The 17,618-nt window shown below is 33.5% G+C and overlaps 1 long non-coding RNA gene across 1 annotated transcript; it reads right to left on the reverse strand.

Moving 5' to 3' along the window:
* Positions 1-15,485: 15,485 nt before the first annotated feature.
* Positions 15,486-17,080, reverse strand: LOC145041198 (uncharacterized). Its single transcript, XR_013679992.1, has 3 exons — positions 16,521-17,080; positions 16,220-16,316; positions 15,486-16,099 (listed from the first exon to the last, which is right to left on the reverse strand). It is a non-coding gene; the product is annotated as an uncharacterized LOC145041198 (long non-coding RNA).
* Between the last annotated feature and the right edge of the window lie 538 nt (positions 17,081-17,618).

Here is a 17,618-nt window from a genome sequence, read left to right on the forward strand (position 1 = left end):
TCAACACAAGTCAACTCTGGTCAACGGTCAACGGTCAAGTCTGACCGGACTCGGCGAGTACCATAGCGACTCGGCGAGTCTAGACGTTTTCACCAACCCTCTGAAATCTTCTTACAACACGTCGAGTATCCCCCCCCCTTACTCGACGAGTTTCACCTGCATGAATCGCGGGGCTACCCCGACTCAACTCGCCGAGTCTCTAGGACAACTCGGCGAGTCCAAGGTTGACTCAGTCCACCCGTCACCCCTCTCCAACTCACCCTGACTCACTGAGTCTACCCATGACTCGATTGGACCACTCGCTGAACAGTCCCAAGGAAATCTTCAAGATACTCGCCGAGTCGGATGAACAGACTCGGCGAGTCCGTGCCATGCAACCACTCCAATCTCGCTTCTAAGGTCAGATCTGCTTCCAAAACTATAGATCTGGCCTCCCTCGACTGATTCATCACGTAAAGTTCCCATCTTGGTGCTCATAACACCCACTATAGCTCCATAATGGAGTTTTTGACCTAAGGCATGAGGATTCCAATCCAAAACCTCCATTGATCCCCAAAAAGCTTGGGTAAAGGGACACTCTGGACCCCTAAGGGTCCAGATCTATGGTTCCAACCTCATAAGGGACCAAAAAGGACACCAAACCTAGCCATGAAAGGGTTCAACAACCCTAAATCTAAATAAACAGTAACAAACAAGAAGATAATTCGGATTTATTACCACAAAATGATGCTCTGGACTCCTAACCCACAGAAATGGCTCCTTCTTGCTCTCCCTTGGCTAGCTCTTCTCTTCCTTGCAAAAATGGCACCTTCAAGGTCAATAATGGCCTCCTACTTAGCTCAAAGTGCTCACACACGATTAGGTTTTCACTCAAGGGCTGGTGGGCACAAATGACGGCCATTAGGCCCTTTAAATAAGTCTCAAACCCGAGAAATTAGGGTTTCATTACACAGTGCAGACTCGCCGAGTCCATACCCTGGACTCGTCGAGTCCAGGCACGATCCTGCGTCCAAATCCGCGTCCCTACTCGGCGAGTCTGAGCTCCAACTCGCCGAGTCCCCCTCACAAATCAACAAAATGCAATTAACAAGATACCTGATAAAAGTCCGGATGTTACAATTTAGCTTATTATTTTGATTTACAGTACTTGCAGGAAATTAGAAGTGAGGAGCTACATAATGATGTTTCATAGGTGCTCCCTGGTTATAAACAGGTATGAATATGATTTACACTTCCAGTTCACATTGTATCCAATTATGGAGAGGATATTTGGCCCCATAGTAGTAGCTCGTTTTGCAGGAGTAAGCAATTTTTCTTTAATTTAGTTTTTCTTTTACCATTTGTTTAATTTATTTATTCATTTTTTATGTAATTATTGATTTTGCATGAGAGAAAAAAAGTTTTATATATGAATCTTGAAAAATGGGATGTTTGTTTGATAAGTGAGGTCTTGAATATGTTTTGTGTAGGTTGTGTCTATACCACTACTCACAAGTAATCCATTCATAGCCATGTTGATTGGATTTGTTCTCTCGTTGACTTTAAATTGTGCATCCATTATAAAGAATGTTTTATCTGTAAGTTTTTCAGGGACTAAATATGTCTACTTCATTAATTGCATGCTACTATTAGTTTACTACTTAATATAAGATAATATTTGCACATATTTATGCAAAATGCAAGAAATGTTATAATTATTTTTATCTTGATAATTTGGTTTCTTGTCATCAACAGGTATCCATCATAACGGGGACATTCATGCTGCAAAATAAAGTTGTGTTAATCTTCGCCTTCTCAGTTCTATAGCTTTTTTTTAGGGTTAGATTCATAAAGTAACAATACACTTTCATTGATTTATTTATTTATTACAAAGTTATAACATCCTAATTTCATTTTTTCTTATTAGAACATTGTACTTTGAAAAATCTACCCAATTAGCTTATTGTATAGCTTGAGTGCATCTATGGCTTAATCTTAATAATAATTCAGTTTTATATTATCTTATTGTCAAGTTTATTTAGTAAGCTTAAGAAGAGTAAACATGGTATCCTTATCTCAGTTGCAGTCAAATCACAAGCTTCTGGGGCCAATTCAGTTGCTGCGACATTTTCTGAATTCAAACACCTTCTTCTTGTGTATAAGTTCAATAGCAAATTCATTACTTTCTTGTGTATAAGTTCTATTAGAAGACAAACATATTTTTGATCCCTTTGAGATTTATCCATTTGTCTACTATTGGAATGATTATTTGTATGACATCAACTTTTGTGCAATGTATTATATTTTTGTATATGGTATTTTATTTTCTATTATGAGACATGAAATGGAAATTTAATTTAAAAATTAGTAAATCTATAAATAATTTTTTTTAAACAGTTAAAATTATGATACGCAAAAATGTGTGTCATCTGTATTTATGACATGGCCTTTCTTGACACGGGCTTTCTTGATATGCATTGCGTGTCATTAACACGCGCGTCGTAAGGTTACGATACGCAAATGCGTGTCGTCTTCCTTTATGACAGGGCCTTTCTTGATACGCATTGCGTGTCATAAACGTGCGTCGTGATTGCGCGTCGTAAATGAACGTCGTAAATGCGCGTCGTCTATAGACGACACGCAAAGCGTGTCGTCTCTCTTTATGACAGGGCCTTCCTTGACGCGCATTTGCGCGTCGTCTGAGCCCTTTACGATGCGCAATGAACGTCGTAAAAGGCTTTTTTTCTAGTAGTGAAAACATCTAGGCCAACTTGCACTACAATTAAACAAGAGACGACCGGGTGGACTTCCTAGTAATACCAAAAATAATCTGAAAGGCGCACATATAAATATCATGAAAACTAGGAGTGGTAAGTTAATTACTCATCTAGCCCCTATCCAGAAAGAAGATCCTAAATTGATGCAAGAGGAAGAGGTAGAAAACCAAAAATCGCAATAACTCGATGCGACTTGCCGAGTCGAAGACACAGACTCGACGAGTCCCCTACCTGAACAAAAAAAAAATAAGCCTCCTATTAAACCGTATCAGTCTCCATTTCCGTTTCCAGGTCGATCCAGACAAGATAAGCACGATATTGATTACCAAAAATTCCCGGAACACATAAAATCCCTTCAAATCAATATGCCATTCATCGAGGCGGTTGCACAAATGCCTAAGTATGCCAAATTCTTAAAGGAGCTTCATACAAATAGAAAGAAGATGGAAGAAGTGAAGAATGTGGTTCTAAATAAAAATTATTCAGCATCCATGTTGAACAAATTACCTAAGAAGATGGGTGACCCAGGTAGTTTGACCTTGCCTTGCCAATTCGGAAATTTATCAACTATCTATGCATTGGCAGATTCGGGGGTAAGTGTTACCCTTATGCCATATTCATTCTTTAAGAAATTGGACCTTCTGGAGCCAAGGCCAATTCGAATGGCAATTTACTTAGCTAATAAAACGGTAACATTTCCAAGGGGGATATGCAAAGACCTAATGGTGAAAGTTGATGAATTTGTGTTCCCCGCGGACTTCATAGTTCTAGACATGGAAGCAGACCCTCAAGTACCGATCATACTTGGAAGACCTTTCCTCAACACCGCAAGTGATATAGCATACATGCGAGATTCTAAACTTACCCTTAGGGTGGGAGAAGAATCGGTTACATTTGGAGTTGATCAAGCCATGAAGCATGCATGGTATAGTGATGACACGACATTTTCGGTTGATATGTTGGAAGAATTAATGGAAGAATGGAAAGAAGACAAGACAAGAAATTCTACCATCACCTTTGAAGATGATTTTGATGTTGAAAGAGACCTGATGGAGATAAAGAGACTGCTTGAAGAAGCTAAATATTATGAGTTAATCAGAAGTGCTGAAAGCCCGATTCGCCGAGTAGCACCTACCGACTCGACGTGTCCATTCGAAAAACTGCGATAAAATGGGACTTTTGGCCTGGACTCGACGTGTTCAGTGTACAAAACACGAAATCAAACCTAAAAACTTTACCTGATCATTTGGAGTATGCATTTCTTGAAGAAGGTGAGCAAAAACCTATAATTATAACTTCTGACCTCACCAAATCTAAAAAAGAAGAGTTAGTCCGCATCTTGAAGAAGAGAAATAATGCCATTGCATGGAAGATCACTGATATTAAAGGGATAAGTCCTTCTTATTGCTCTCACAAGATCAACCTGGAAGAAGGAGCAAAGCCGGTAGTGCAACATCAAAGGCGGTTGAACCCGAACATGCAAGAAGTGGTCAAGAAGGAGGACGTCAAGCTTCTAGATGCGGGAATCATATATTCCATTTCCGATAGCCCATGGGTTAGTCCTATTCAAGTGGTGCCTACGAATGGAGGGATGATAGTAGTGACGAACGAGAAGAACGAGCTCATACCAACTCTAACGACAACCGGTTGGCGAGTGTGCATCGATTACCGAAAGTTAAACGATGTCACTCGTAAAGACCAATTTCCCCTTCCTTTTTTTGATCAAATGCTTGAAAGATTATCTGGCCATAGTTATTAATGTTTCTTAGATGGATTTTCGAGTTACTTCCAAATTCCCTTAGACCCAATTGACCAAGAAAAGACTACTTTCACTTGTCCAAGTGAGACTTTTTCCTATCGTCGCATGTCTTTTGGGTTATGCAATGCACTCGCAACCTTTCAAAGATGCATGACAATGATTTTCCACGACATGGTGGAAAAGTTTATGGAAGTATTTATGGATGATATTTCTGTCTTTGGCTCTTCTTTTCATAATTGTCTTACTAAACTTGACTTGATGCTTGCTAGGTGTGAAAAGACCGATTTAGTTCTAAATTGGGAAAAATGTCATTTTATGGTGAAAGAGGGCATAGTATTAGGTCATAAAGTATCCAAGACAGGGATTGAGGTGGACCAGGCAAAAATTGATACTATTGCTAAATTATCCCCACCGAATAATGTGAAGGGTGTTAGGAGTTTTTTTTTAGGGCATGCAGGTTTTACCGCTGTTTTATAAAAGATTTTTCTAAAATAACTAGACCTCTAACTCAATTACTTATAAAAGATACAACATTTAATTTTTCCAAAGAGTGTCTAGCGGCTTTTGAGATTTTGAAAGAAAAATTAACTAATGTTCTGATCATTATTGCCTCGAATTGGAATATGCCCTTTGAAATAATGTGTGACGCAAGTGACTTTGCCTTAGGAGTTGTGCTTGGCCAAAGAGTTGACAAGCATATTCGACCCATCTATTATGTAAGAAATACTTTAAATCCGGCCCATGAAAATTACACCACAACCGAAAATGAATTATTAGCCGTGGTGTATACCTTTGACAAATTCCGCCCCTATCTTATTTTATCTAAAAAAACTGTTTTCACAGACCACTATGCTATTAAGTATTTGTTTGCCAAGCAGGATGCAAAGCCAATATTGATTCGATGGGTGCTGTTACCACAAGAATTTGACATCGATATCAAGGATAAGAAAGGGATGGAGAATATAGTTGTTGACCATTTTTCTAGACTAGAAAATCCAGAAAGGGAAGAGATAGACAACATGGGTATTGAAGATAGCTTCCTGGAAGAGTATTTGATGGTAATCATGGGGGAAGAACCATGGTATGCGGATATTGCAAATTACTTGGCTGATGACTACCTTCCAAAAGGCTTCACTCATCAACAAAAGAAGATGCTCTTTTCAGAAATTAAATATTATTTCTGGGATGAGACATATCTTTTTAGGAGCTGTGCGGATGGAATCATAAGAATATTCGTTTTTGGCAAGGAAAGTCGGGACATATTAGAGTATTACCACAATGGACCGGCAGGAGGACATCGTGGGGTACAATACACTGCTAAAAAAGTGTTTGATGCTAGTTTTTATTGGCCTACTATCTTCAAGGATGCTGCTACTCACGTAAGGGAATGTGATGCTTACCAAAGAATGGGTAATATATCGGCATGGAATGAAATGCCCCAAAGGAATATTCAAGTTTGTGAAATCTTTGATGTATGGGGTGTGGATTTCATGCGACCATTTCCTTCATCCAAAGGCAATAAATACATATTAGTGGCGGTGGATTATGTGTCAAAGTGGGCGGAAGCACAAGCATTATCAACCAATGATGTAAGGGTCGTGGTAAAATTCTTAAAGAAATTAAGTTCTAGATTTGGAGTGCCTAAGGCGTTACTTAGTGATAGGGGTACCCACTTTGCTAATGATCAACTAGCAAAAGTGTTGCAAAAATGTGGGGTACGCCATAGATTTTCATCACCTTACTATCCACAAACAAATGGGCAAACCGAAATTACAAATAGGGCACTCAAAAGAATATTGGAGAAATTGGTCAATAATAGTAAAGATTGGGCGGACGAATTGGATGATGCACTTTGGGCATTTAAGACTGTGACAACCCGAAATTTCTAGCTTAAATTACTTATTGTTGTTACTATTTATTTTAGCCAAACCAATAATGTTAAGTAATTATGGATATCATCTCATTCTTTCTGGTGGCAATTTTTTGTTTCTTGATAAAATGTTAATACTTTAATACATAAGTTTATTCTACTATTAGTACCTAAAGGATATTTTTCATTACTGAATATCAATGATTTTGTAACAGTATTTAAATAACAATATATAAATGATTTATCTATTTTTTTAGTAATATTTAAATTTTGGCCCATGAGTGTAGCTGAATTTTTAAAATTTGATCCTTTATGAGGTTTGTAATTTTTTGATCTTTGTTTTTAGTAAAATGACGTAACTTTGAGACCAAAATTGCAGAAATCAGATAAGGAATTTCAGGTGCGTCAACCTTGTATTTTGGTACAATTTACTCATTTACCCTTTTGGCCAGTTTTAAGTTAATCTGTTAATGATGACATGTAATTCTAGGTTTGGGCATTTTTCATGGGATCTTATTCATATGATTCAACATACACAGAGAGGAGAGGCAGTATGTTGTCTTACTTAACATCAGAGTACATGACTATCAAAAACCAGTGACATTTAAATGTATTTCCAGAAATGCCCCTATGTTCCTAAAAGTCATGCTTGTGTATTATCTCCAGGAAATGATGGGATTAACATACTTTATGACATTGCTATAACTGGGTAGATTTTTTCAAGCACAATTCTATAATAGGAAGTATTTCTTGCATTTAAACCAATATTAATGAATGATGTTCCTGTTTCAGATGTAGATGTTCCTAAGATGTAATATACATCCGATGATCAACCATCATACCCTGTTGGTGTAATTTGTGTGTGTACTAAAAAGATGAAGTGCAAACGTATGGTATGTATAAATATAATAATCCTTACTCTATTCTCTTCTGCTTTTGGCATGCATTAGACTGATGTCAATGGGACAATCATCACCCTTTTTGTCCACCAAAACCAGATGATGTTACAATATGTTATACAAGCTGACACCAAAGGTTTCTATTTCTTATTCACTTATGTTTTTTCTTTTCAAGTCTACTATAGTTGAATTTTTTTTTTCTTAATATAAGTGGAACTTATTTCTTTTTTTACATAGTTAGGGGACTATACTTTTCCATGGAAACCCGATTGTAATTGTTTTTTTTTTCTCTAGTGGAAGTCTTGAAATTAAGTATATGCCAATTGTTTCAACATTATTTTGTTGTAATATAATATTGCCCATGCTTATTTCAGTTATATGTATCTTATCTTCTTTTTAGCACACATGTATGAAAGGTCCAACCAGATCATATTGGCGTACTATGGTGGCTCAGCTGGATTTTATCAAAGAGTAAGAAACAAAAATGTTATGTTTTTTCCGAATTAAGTTCATGATAATGATTTTTTTTATTGTACTTAATCACATCATGGCAAAACTGTTGTTTCTTTATTACTTGATTACTGTATTTTCATTCGTGTAGGATAACTGAAGTTGTTGGATGACATGGCATAACTGAGACCTTACGCCTAGTATATGAGAAAGTTGTTAAAAAATCATTTTTTTTGCATTCATTTGTTACGTTTTCTTTCAACCAAACCAATCATCTTAAAAAAGTTTGGATTTCATCTCGTTTTTTTTTCTGGTGGCAATTTTTATTACTTGATCATATATTAATATCTTAATAAATAATTTTGTTTTACTATTAGTATTTAATAGATAATTTACATTATTGAATAGCAATGTTTTTGTAACAGAAAATAAATACTGTATATAAATGATTTATCTATCTTTTTTTAAGTATTTTTTAAATTTTGGTCCCTGAGTGTAGCTGTTTTTTTTTTTTTTTTTTTTCAGTTTTGGTACTTACAATATGCAAGCTTTTTTCAGTACAAAGGCTTGACATAAATTGTCTTTCTTTATGCTGCAAATGTATAAAACTGCAGTTAAGTGAATCAGGTCCGGATGATGTGTATCACTCCTCTGTAGAAGCCAGATTTTGTGTGCCACACAGACTTTGCCATTTGCCACAGTTAATAGTTTCAAAAGGTTAAACTTTGTATTAGTTGCTAATTAATCACTTTGACATTTGAGTTGCTGATCTTTTTGTGACAGCATCCACCCTTGAAATTCACGTATCAGAGACAAAAGGCACAAAAAGATTCCAATGGGGGACAAAATGCAAATTGTTTCACACGCTCCAACCAGATGATATTGGTGTACTATGGTGGCTTAGTTGGATTTTATCAAGGAGTAAGAAACTCAAATTTCATCTTCTGTCTGAATAAAGTTCATGATAATGATTTCCTTATTGTACCTAACTAATAACATCGTGCATACAAAACTGTTGTTTCTTTTTGACTTAATGGGCAATGTATTTTCATTCATGTTTGAAATTGTTGGATGAGATGATGGTGGAATTGAGTGACACCTATTATGTTCTGAAGTGTTCCATGATTATATATTATTTTTTCTGGTGACAATTTTTGTTACGTGATCATATATTAATATTTTAATTGATAATTTTCATTATTGAAAATCAATGATTTCGTAACAATAATTAAATACAGTATATAAATGATTTATCCATCTTTTATTAAGTATTTTTTAAATTGAGGTTTATAACTTTTTTGATCTTTGTTTCTAGTAAAATGACAATAATTTTGGGACCAATTAATCTGCAAAAAATAGCCAAATTACTTGGAACAGGGACCAGAAATGTTACAAGAACCTCAAATAAAACATGTCATTAATGCATACAGAAATGCTCTTTCTGTAGAAGCCATATCCTGTTCTTCATTTGTTCTTGATTTGTTATGAACTCACTTAATTGATAACTTCTGTTGTTTTGACAGTTAATCATTTGGTTCATTTCTTATTGGTTGCACTGATAAGATTCTTCATTGAAATGAAGCTACAACCTTCAAGAACTCATATTGACTGATAATATAATATATACATATATATATATATATATATATATATATATATATATATATATATATATATATATATATGTAGGTGGTTGAAGGGCTAGATGAGCTTGATCCCATCTCTTCCATCAACAACTAGGTGGGGTTAAAGGTTAAGTGTATCATTTTCTGAACTTATTGCTCAGGTAGCTTCAAAACCTTTTGTTGAGTCACAATTAAGTTCCATCCATCATATGTTTAAATAAACGCCAATTGGGTCACCATTAATTTGTTGTAATACTCCTCATGCTTATTTCAGTTACATAAATCTTATCCTCCTTTGGCACACCAACAAATTATGAAAAGTCCAACCAGATCATATTGGCAAACTATGTTGTTTCCAAATTAAGTTCATGATAATGATATTGTACTTGATCACATCATGGCAAAACTGCTGTTTCTATTTGACTTAATGGGGAACAAAACTTTACACTGTATTGAATTTGTTGGATGACATGGCATAACTGAGACCTATTGTATTAAAAAGTCCGCTTTTTTTATTTATTTAAAACGTCCGTTTTTTTTTTAATCGAAATGGGACATCGGGGAAGGGAATGCCACATGCTGAGAAGTGATCAATATAAAGAGGGTGTTGGTGTGTACTTTCATATCTCTGATGAGCTAATAATCAATTCTCTTTTGTGAATAAAAATATTAATACATGAGAATATTGTTAAAAAGCTTCAATTTATATTGCAGGAACCTCTTCATTCAGCTGTGATATTTTTGAACAAGCATCTTATTATTACCTTTTATTTCTGCCAAACCAATTATGTTAAGAAAGTATGGATTTCATCTCATTCTTTGTAGTGGCAATTTTTGTTACTGGATCATATATTAATACTTCAATAGATAATTTTGTTTTACTTCAATAGATAATCTTGGAAGGTTTGATGTGGTAATGAAACATATGTTGGAAATTGTGGCTTCTAGTCATCAATCAAAGCCAATGCAATAATTTTGTTGCATATATGTAGGATGGAATTAAGCTCAAAATCCAGCTAAAGAATTATTTAACAAATGTAAGTGCTCTCTTTTCCTTGTTTCATAAATAGTCTCTTTGAAAAATAAAAAGGTTATGGTATGTGCAGCTCAAGACATTGAAGACAAGCCCTGTTATGTTATCTGGTTTCATTAACAGAAGAGGCTAATAATGCACAGGTAGTGTAATTCCAGTTATTCTCATGTTTTATGTCTTTTGCATCCATTTTTGTTGGTCATTTTGTAAACTATTTTTAATCCATTTTCCGTCTAATGTTTCGATGTATGACAATCAGATTTCTCAAGAAAGTTGATTGTGTTTTGATTTCAATCATGTATTTTTTGGGTTAATGTGAGAATTAGCAACATAGTTTTGTTGATTTGTTTATTATAACATCCTACTTTTGTTTCTTTTTGTTTCAAATATTGTAATTTCAAAAATATTCTCTGTCTCGTTATTCATTATAACACACTTATGCATCTATCTCCAATAACATGAGTTTCTTTAATTTGAGTTAATCCTTCATGATTTCTGCCATTTGATTGCTGATTTTTTTCCCATATGAGTTAGTGCTTTAGTGAAGGAACAACCATCACCTTTTTTTTTCACCTAGTTATACGCTTATACTGCATTAAAAGTTACACATAGTTGTAAGAGTTGAACTTGGATGCAACATATGTGTATCCTTTTCAGACCATAAAGCCTTTGATCATCCTGTTAGTTACATGTAAGTGCATTCTTTCTCATTCTCCCATTTAAGTTAGTTACATGTAAGTCTTTGATTATAATGAATGTGCAGGCCTTTTTGTTTTTTCTTCAACTGACATGGATCCTAGGTATTAACATGTTTCTGGATCTTTCTTTTTTCTTTTGGTCCACGATGGATCATCAGAGAGGTTTTTTCACTCCTTAAATATATAAATTTTATTATGATGTAAAAAATATTGAATATAAATATTTGCATTTCATAATTACACGCGAAACAGATTTATTGTACATAACCAACTACTTTAGAATGTGGCATATTTTAGAATCAGCGAGACACCTAAAAGTTTTATATTGCATATCAAATATTTGGATTCGATGTGTGAATTGTTGAATGCATCTATCTTTGTGGTCCACTTTCTGAAAACTCGAAACGAAATTAGTTTTAATAGGAGAAGCTGTAAAAATAAGACATGAATAGTTGATATGTTACAGACATTTGGGGATGATGTTTTGAAGGACACTCATGAAGGTTAGGATTTGATATTAGTTTGTTTCAGTCATCAAATCAAGAGACATTTTTGCCTAAATCAATGTACATTTTTGTTGTTCCATGGTAGTGTTTTTTTTTTTTTTTTTTTTTTTTATCAACGTTAGATTTCATATTCTTAATGTAAATACACCATCTTCTTTTGCTCTACATTTAACACCATAGTTACTGATTTGGTTGCTATGTTAGTGGTAGAACACTGGTACAATGTTGATCTTCCAAAGAAATTGAAGACATGAAAGTGGAGAGTGTTTACTTTTACAGGTTGGTTCATCATCAAAAATTATAATGATTGAATATGAAAGCTTGACATATTTCTCTTTTGGTGACAGATTATCCTTTGAAGCTAGTCAGTAGATTTCCTGATCATCCACTATATTAGGCTTTCTTCACTAAAACTGAATATAAAACATTGACATAAATCGTCTTTCTTGATGCTGCAAATGTAGTAAACTGAAGTTAATGCCCAATCTTGATCTTGCAGGTCCGGATGATGTGAATCACTCTTCTGCACAAAGACATATTTTTCAAACGCTTAAATTTGTGATATTAGTTGCTGCTAATCATCAATCAATCACTATGACATTTCAATTGCTGATGAGCTTTTTGTCAGAGATTCCTTCTGTGGGGTTTTGATAATGGTACGATGGTTAATCATTTCTTATCAATTGCATCTCTTCCATCAGAAACTGGGGTTAAAGCTTGTATCATTTTCTAACATGAGTTTCTTTGATTTGAGTTTTTAATAATGCACAGGTAGTGTAATTCCAGTTATTCTCATGTTTTATGTCTTTTGCATCCATTTTTGTTGGTCATTTTGTAAAACATTTTTATTCCATTTTCCATCTAGTGTTTGTGTAGCATGGTTTTTAAGAAAACAAACTTCCATGATCATGGTTCAATGTATGACAATCAGATTTCTGAAGAAAGTTGATTGTGTTTTGATTCCAATCATATATTTCTTGGGTTAATGTGAGAAAATAGCAACATAAGTTTGCTGGTTTATTTATTATAGCATCCTACATTTGTTTCTTCTTGTTAGGAATCTTGTAATTTCAGAAAATGTACTCTACTCTATCTTGTTGTTCATAATAACAGACTTATGCATCTATCTCCAATAACATCTTTCATGATTTCTGCCATTTGATTGTTGATTTTTTGCCATATGATATGAGTTGGTGCTTCAGCAAAACCAGTTGATTTTGTTACAAACATTGTTAGACAAGTGGACACCAGAGGTTTCTATTTCTTATTCACTTGTGCTTTTTTCTTTTCCAAGTCTACCAAAGTTGAATCTTTTCTTACCCTTTATTCCTTTTCCTACATTACTGTGAGATTGATTGTTATTCTTAATTTCAACTTGTTTGACAAATTCCATTCATTACTCTGCAACAAGAAAAGGTTTTAGAAACCAAATAAAGAGCTTATGGTATGGTGGAGAAAAGGAAAAGAAGATCCCCTGAGAATCAAAAGTGTGAACATGTATGTTTTTACCCTTAAAACTATAAAACACTTGATGCTTTTTATGTTCTTATTTAGCTTTCCATTGAATCTCACATAAGTGCGTTGGGTGATTATGCCTTTCTGTTACAAGATTATGAGAACTTGCTTTATCAAATTACTTGCCTTATTTAGCTATCCACTGATTACAAAAGATATGAGTCTATGACCATGTTTATGTATTTCCAAAAATACCCCTATGTTCCTAACACTCATGCTTGTGTATTATCTCCAGGAAATGATGCTTGTGTATTAATTTGTATGTGATTGCTAAAACTGGGTAGATTTTGAAAGTAGAATGTTGTAATAAGATGAAATGAAAATAGGATTGCACATATAATAAGCAATCACTGAAAGTAGGATGATCTGAGGTGAGTTTTATATAGTTTGTTCATTATAGCATTGTGCATCCATTTCTTTATGTTACAACATTGTAATTCCAACTTTTTCTTATAAGGGCTGCATTGCATTATGAAAGTTCCATGAATTCATAGCGTTGTAATTTTTCTTATTAGGACATCATACTTTGAAAAATCTATCCAATCAATCATAGCAATGGAAATTGCTTTGTATCTTTATGACATTGCTATAATTGGGTAGATTTTTCCAAGCACAATTCTATAATAGGAAAAATGAAACTACTTTAGTATTTCTTGCATTTAAACCAATATTGAAAGATACAAATACAATGGTGAAGGAACTTACAATTAGATTTAAGACAAAATTGCAAGTTTGATTCTGTCAGCCTTTTAAGAATCCAACACCTAATAATGATTTTTCTTGTTAATCAGAAGGCTAAACTACATTAGGATTATACCATGTGCCTTCAGTTATTAAGATTGTACCAGATCATATTGGCGTCCTAAGTCATGTTTATGGTGTTTCCAAATTACAAGGGGTCAATTAAAAAAGGGTTTTTGGTTTTTATTTTTGTATCTCTGATGAGGTAATAATCAATTCTCTTTTGTGAATAAAAATATTATATACAACTTTTGTTTAAAAAACTTCAATATTTTGCAGGAACCTCTTTATTTAGCTGTGGTGCTTGAACAATCACCATCTTATTGTTGTTACCTTCTATTTTAGCCAAACCAATTATGTTAAGAAAATATGGATTTCATCTCATTCTCTCTGCTGATCTGTACAAGAAATGCCATCATGTATTACATTTTTTGTTACATGATCATATCTTAATACTTTAATAGATAATTTTGTTTTACTTAATAGATAGTTTTCGTTATTGAATGTCAATGATTCTATAACAATGATTAACTAACAACATACATGAATGATTTATCAATCTTTTTCGAGGTTTGCAAAAACTCTGAATGAAATTAATTTAATAGGAAAACATTTTCAAATAAGACATGAGTAATTGATATGTTTCACAAACGGTGTTAATTGTTTTGAAGGACACAGATGAAGGTTATGATTTGATATTAGTATGTTCAATCATCAAATCGAGAGACAATTGCCTAAATCAATGTACATTTTTTCATGTTTGTTTGTTTTTTTTTTTTATCAGCTCTAGATTTCATATTCATATACACATTCTTAATGTAAACTCTCTTCTTTTTCTCTACATTTCATCACCATAGTTACTGATTAGTGCCATATTTTGTGTGCCACAGACATTGCATATTGTAAGTTTCACCCATTTTCCCAAGTTAATATTTTTAAATGGTTAATCATTTGTTTCATATCTTATCAATTGCACCAAGCTTATTACTGTGTTTACTTTTGCTGAAAGTTTAAAGAGCCGAGAATTTGTATAATGTATTGATCGATCATCTGTATATAATACTAAAAAATTACATATTAGTACGCTCTAGTTTAATATTATTATAATTAATTATGTCTAATAATGTTTCACTAAGTCCGTCTTGTTATCATAATAAGAGACTTAAATATCTATCTCCAATAACATGAGTTTCTTTGATTGGAGTTTTTGATCCATTTTCCTTTAGGAATCATAGGGATATGCATTACTTGAAAACAAATAGAATCATGAAAACCAGAAGAGTGAGTGAAGATAATCAAGGTGCAATGCAATACATCCTTACACAAGTGCTTCATTGCCTATATTGTTGCAAGAATAAGCAAGTTGCCCTTTTGTATGCTCATATAATCAAAATTAATAGAAAAATAAATTAAGTAACTGTAAATGTTATTTCTATTATACAGTGTTCAAGCTTTTTGGATTTTTGAAGGCCGAGTCATGGATCAAATGCTTTAAAAGAGGTTTTTATATTTTGGTACATTTTACACATTTACCCTTTTTGCTAATTTTAACTAAATCTGTTAATGACATGTAATTCCAGGCCGAGTCATGTTCACAAGCTGCCTAGACCATGTTGTGAATGATGGACAGAAGAAACAAAGTTTTCCACATAGTTACAGCACCATCAATTTTAGAAAAAAATCAAAAATCTATATCCATTAAATTTAAAACCGCTAAATTAAAAGAAGTATCACACCTACTTGGCTTGAATTATCTTTGCCTAACTAAAATGAATAACCTCTTCTGCAAAAACGAAGATAAACAGGAAAATATTTTTTGTTCAAATAATTGATGATTAGTTTAAAAAAAAATATAAACACTACTAATTCCTACAATAAGAAAAGAAACAACATTTTGAATTGTGATATGAACCTTTCTTACTTTTATAAACTGTTTAAATTGCGATATAAATATGTGACATAAACCTTTCTTACTTCTGTATCCTTCCAAAAATTATCAGTTATGCTCAAAACAGAAGCTTGGGTTCTGCCACACATCTGCTCATGCCCATCATGGTCTTATTACATGGATGACAAATCAGAGAAGCAAGTTGATACTGAGTGAAGAATTTAGGGCTCAAGTGTACATGATTCAGATTGCCGGGTATGTAGAAGGATTGGATTTCACAATTGAACAAAAAAGGCTTTATTTATAATATTGATTGAGTCAAACATTTCATCCAACACTCGGTGTGCTCAACTAAAGAACTATCCACAAAGAGGCAAAATAAAATCAAATAAGTAGTTTATGGAGGCAATAACACCCAAATAAAACATGATACTAGTTTCTGGAAGCAATAACACCCAAATAAAACTTGATATATATACCTGATAAAATCGAGAAGGGATTAGGTAAAATGGTGGAAAACACATGACCATCGTCTTCATAGTGATCCTCTGCACCGACAAAACCGACGAAATTCATCTGAAATGGATGAATCAGAGGTGGGTTAAAAAGATGAGAGAAGAAGAAGAAGAAAACATAACATTCTAAAAGAATCAACAATGAAAACCCAAACACAAAATCAAGAAGAAGAAAACATAATTTTCACTAAACATGTAAAAATTGAAGGTGATGATAGGGAAAGACGGATGATGAAAGATAAAAGCAATCGGAGGTGGATGAGACCTTACAGGAAGACATCGGCAGGCGGAAGGCAACCGGTGGGTGGTGGACAGTTACTTTGTGTCGACGAAGCTGATAATGGAAAATGGCCATCAAGCGATGAGAATTTCAATGGTTGGTGACGAAGAAGAGGGGAGAGGTGGTGGGATTAAGAAAGCGAGGGTACATCGGTTGATAATGACGGCCGATGGAACTGAAGCTCCGCCAAAATCCTTCGATTGGACACATCTAACTTCAAGTGCTGGAAGTATGAATGATAAATTCGAATATTCCTTCTCTGGACTTGAAATCTGGGTCTGAAATCAATGGTTTCTACAGTCGGTAGAAGACGACGGCGGAGGTCACTTTAAAGCTCATAAATAGAAAACATGGAGAAACCGGTGGCTTCTTCAACCTCTGTTTCACCACCGTCAGTCACTTTAAAGCTCGAATACACATATGATAATGGGGTGCTTCGACCCGGAAGTGTGTAGGGTTAAGGAATCCAGCGGAGAAGGCGAGCGGTGAAGAAGGTGGATGACACATCGAGAACAGTAACTCGGGTTAGCACCTGTTCATAAGGATGCTGTGATTTAATTCTATATATAATATAGTACATATATATGATAATTCCAATTTTCTTTTTAGTAAGATATATTATTTATAAGCACTTTTATGTTTGATTTGGGTTTCTCTTTTATATTATAATTTCTTATAGCTTATTATAGTTTATTAGTTTAATATTTAATTAATCTTATTTTATGATTAAATAATTCGATATATGTATATTTACGTCTAATTTACAAAACTATGTTCAATCAAGTTATATATCCACAACAGGAATATATATTTTATTGATATATACATATATATATATATATATATATATATATATATATATATATATATATATATATATATTTTTGATTAAATGTATTATCACTTATAATTATATTCTTCGTTCGGTCAATATAATATAAATTGTAAGCTATGAAATATTTGTTAATAAATTTTAAATTAATATAATATTGAAGTATGAAATATAACTCGATATATAACAGATAAGAATATATAACTAACGTTGTAAAATAAATGTAGTCAATTATTATTGAAAATACGAAT

The sequence above is a fragment of the Lactuca saligna genome, chromosome 4, assembly GCF_052625555.1.
Source record: "Lactuca saligna cultivar CGN05327 chromosome 4, ASM5262555v1, whole genome shotgun sequence".
NCBI lineage: Eukaryota > Viridiplantae > Streptophyta > Magnoliopsida > Asterales > Asteraceae > Lactuca > Lactuca saligna.